The sequence below is a fragment of the Echinops telfairi genome, unplaced genomic scaffold (genome assembly GCF_000313985.2).
Source record: "Echinops telfairi isolate 266 unplaced genomic scaffold, ASM31398v2 ScPeMD7_7469;HRSCAF=8507_1, whole genome shotgun sequence".
NCBI lineage: Eukaryota > Metazoa > Chordata > Mammalia > Afrosoricida > Tenrecidae > Echinops > Echinops telfairi.
Genome location: NW_022111373.1, coordinates 35231953 through 35235627, shown reverse-complemented (window position 1 = coordinate 35235627; position 3675 = coordinate 35231953).

Below are 3675 nucleotides of genomic sequence, written 5' to 3'. Positions count from 1 at the left end.
TATACACTGGGTGAAGCATCTTGTTAGGCTGGAATTCCAAAGCAAAAGTGGTTTGGTTTGATCATAATCTACAATGGCTGTTCATAAAAGCCAGCCTGCTGTACAAGCTGCATTAGGAAGGTCATTGGGAGATCACAGAAAGCAACTAACAAAAGTGATTTTAATAACGTGCACTTTCTGTGCAGTGTGAGCATAGCTTATCCAGGCCAAACTCATTCTTGGCCATGTCCCTCAGACCCATTTGGGAGGTCTTCAAGACGTTTGTGGAAAAATTCCATTCTTTCAATTTCACTTTTCCATGAACTTTTCAAAGCTCCTGTGTATGTACGTCTATGTAACTTGGGCATGCACCCCTTTCAGTGATGGGGCAGTCCTATGATGCCCACAGTGATGTTCCTCTCCTTAACCAGAGTAAACATGCAGAGCTGTGCGTTTTGGTGCATGTGGTGCCCCAGGTGCATTTGTTTGGTGGAGCAGAGGGAAGAGACCATTTAAACCTTATCACAGGAGGGAGCGGGGAGCGCCCGGCTGCCCGACTCTTAGTCCCATGGCTGGTGGGCATGGGAGTGAAGGCTCCTTGGCCACTGGAACCTCAGCTCTTGTCACTGGCCAACAGGGCCTAGCCCAGTTAAGCAGTCGGGTAGATAGTTCTTTAAGAAAAGTAGAAAAAGCCATGGTTACTTTATCTAAAGCAATCGATTCACTGGCTGAGGTGGTCCTCCAACACAGAACAGGATTAGACCTGTCGTTTTTTAAACAAGGAGGACGTTGCGTTGCCCTAGGGGAAGAGTGTTGTTTTAATGCCAATAAAACTGGGAATGTGAGACAGACGTAGCTGAAGTCAGAAAAGAATTGGACAAAGACAGAAAGTAGGAGAACGAGGGCAGAGTTGGTTTCAAAGTAGTTGAATGTGGCCTCGTGGCTGCCATGCTCCTGTCTGCCATCGCGGGGCCAATAGTCGTTTTAATTCTCTTGGTAATCTTAGGGCCCTGTTTTATAAATGCTTTAGTAAAGTTTGTGCAGGAACGAGAAAGTGCAGTAAAGTCAATGGCCCGGAGGCAACACTGTGGAGCATTATCAACGCAGGACACTGAGTTCATCTTAGAAGAACAAGGTCCAGCCGAGGCAGGAGACTCGGTATTGACCCCAGACCAGTGGGGGCTGCGATGAGGAAGTGAAGTTGAGCCTGGCTCTGAAATAAGAATCGTAGACGGCAGGATGGGCCCAAGCATCCGCAAATGTCAGCCCTGCCCAAGATTCCTCTTTTGTGCACTGTAGCTTTTAGAAAATCCACATGCCGGTACAAACAGCTTTTTTTTTGGTGTGTGTGTGTGGGGGGGGGGGGGGGGACTGCAAACTAAAGAGAATGCAAAGTTCGCCTTAAAGAAAAGCCACCTGTGTGCATTATGCCTTAGAAGTTGGTGTGGTCCCTCCGCGCGGAGTCTGGGTTTGAACCCAGTCAACCTCTTGGAGCTGTACTGGTCTCTGCCTATTTGTCTGTCCCATGACCTGCTTACAAGTCGATCCCACGTGACTCGTCTTGCCTTCCCCCATCTTCCAGTGGGAGAGACTGGGCAAGGGCCCTGGTGGAGCGGCAGGCGAGTAACTAAGCGGTGAGTGGTAGGAGGCCCCGCGACAACCCCCCCACCCCCCCCACCCGGCCTCGAACACCCCGGAGGCAGTTCTCCTGGCCCTCCAGGCTTGTTGTGGCAGGAGCTCCCCGGTGATCGTGGATTCGAGACCCCGGACTGGGTGCAGCGGGCACACTAGAGTGGTTTCTCCCCTCCCTCCGCCAGGCATGTGCGCGCAGACTCCCTAAAACCACGCGATCCAATCGTTGCTTTGGCCGGATGTGGTGTCATTTACCAGTCAGGGTGCAAAGTGTGACAGAGGTCTGTAGTTTAACGTGTCTGATACCTCGTATTTAGGCATGAGAACACATGTCTCGCGTGTTCAGAGCTGCATTTGTCCCCGGTCTCCTTGCACCTCTTGGTCACAGTCCTTTCACCCCTTCTCCTGCCCTTTCTCACTGTCGGCCTCTCTCCATTGGGCATTTCTTTAGACCGTCTCTGTTCCAGTCAGCTGGGAGGGGATCCAGCCAATCTGGATCCTGGAGGGGGAGCAGGCTACCAAATGCTCTGACCCGGGCAGGAATATCCTTCTAAAAATCTCATTTTTCACACGTGGAGGTGTAACCTTCACAGATTTCTGTCCCAACCACCCGGATGCTTTACCACATAAGTATCTGCCTCTGTGGGTGTCTGTGTGTTGGGGCTGCTCTTCCCTAAGTGTGCCTCTCTAGTTTCATTGGTAACTGCCACATGTTCTTACCTGTGTCTTTTATTCCCTCTATTAGACTCCACACTTCTATAAAGAAGGGGCCATTTCTTCTGTTTCATTTTAATTCCCTGAATTCTCTACAAACAGCACTTCATGGGTACTCTTGGCTGACTGATAAGCCTTAACAAATGGCTTTGATTCTGCTGCCACCCTGGGCTTTGTACAGAAGACTTTTCACATAGAGATACCCCTTTGACCTTGAAGAAAGCTCTATATCCCAGTCAGCCTCGTGTTTTTCTTTCATCATAAAAACACCGGCTGCCAAGGAGTTATGACCCAACACATACTCAGGCATCAGGCCACAGATTATGTTCATACAGAGCACAAGGGGGGCACAACTCATACGCCCAACAGTGGTTTTCTCGCTCTAGGGAAATTGTGTCTGATGCAGACTGCTGCTGACGTAGATGCCACCACATTCTTCCTCTCGGAAGAGCATAGTTTTGCCTGACAGGCTTGTGATTAAAAAAAAAGTTTCTTTTATTAAAAAATAAAAGCCAGGCTATCTGCAGAATAATGACATCAAAATAATAGTAGGCTTGTGAATGAGCGTAATAAATGTGGAGAAAATTGTGGGTAATTAAGCCTGAGACATCACTCCTGTCTTTCTAGGCACAACAATTGCCTTTCCCTAACTGTTTTCTTTCTCTTACATCCTGCCCAGGGTTTTTAAGGACATTTAGACTTTGGTTGCTTTAGTCTTGTCCGTGCGTGTTTCCCCCTTACTATTTGTTGCTTGGATCCACAGCCGATGCTCATGGAAGCAGCCTTCAAGAGATGGAAAGACAGTTGCATTAGGTACATCTGCTGCACAAGATTTCTGTGGATTATTGCAAAGCAAGGCTGTGGTTTTGAGGACTAAGGTGCACCTGACCCAAGTCATGATGTGTTCAATTGCTTCACATGCGTGTGAAAATTGGACATTGAATAAGAAAGACCAAAGAAGAATCCATGCATTTGTATTGTGATGCAGGCAAAGAATATTGAAAGTACTATGGACTGCTCAAAGAGCAAACGGATCTGTATCCGACAAGTAAGGCCAGAGTGGTCCTTAGCAGCTCGCATGGCAAATCTTCATCTTACAGACTTTGGGCATGTTATTAGGAGAGACCAGTCCCCGGAGAAGTATGTTATGCTTGGAAAAGTGAAAGAGAGCCAGGCCTTCAAAGAGATGGATTGATACAGTGGCTGCAACAATGGGCTCAGGCACAGGAATAATTGTGAGGCTGGTGCGTGAGACTGGGTGGTGTTTCCTTCTGTTGTGCATATGGTCAATATAAGTTGAAACCAACTCGACAGCACCTACCAACAACAACAACAACAACAACAACAACA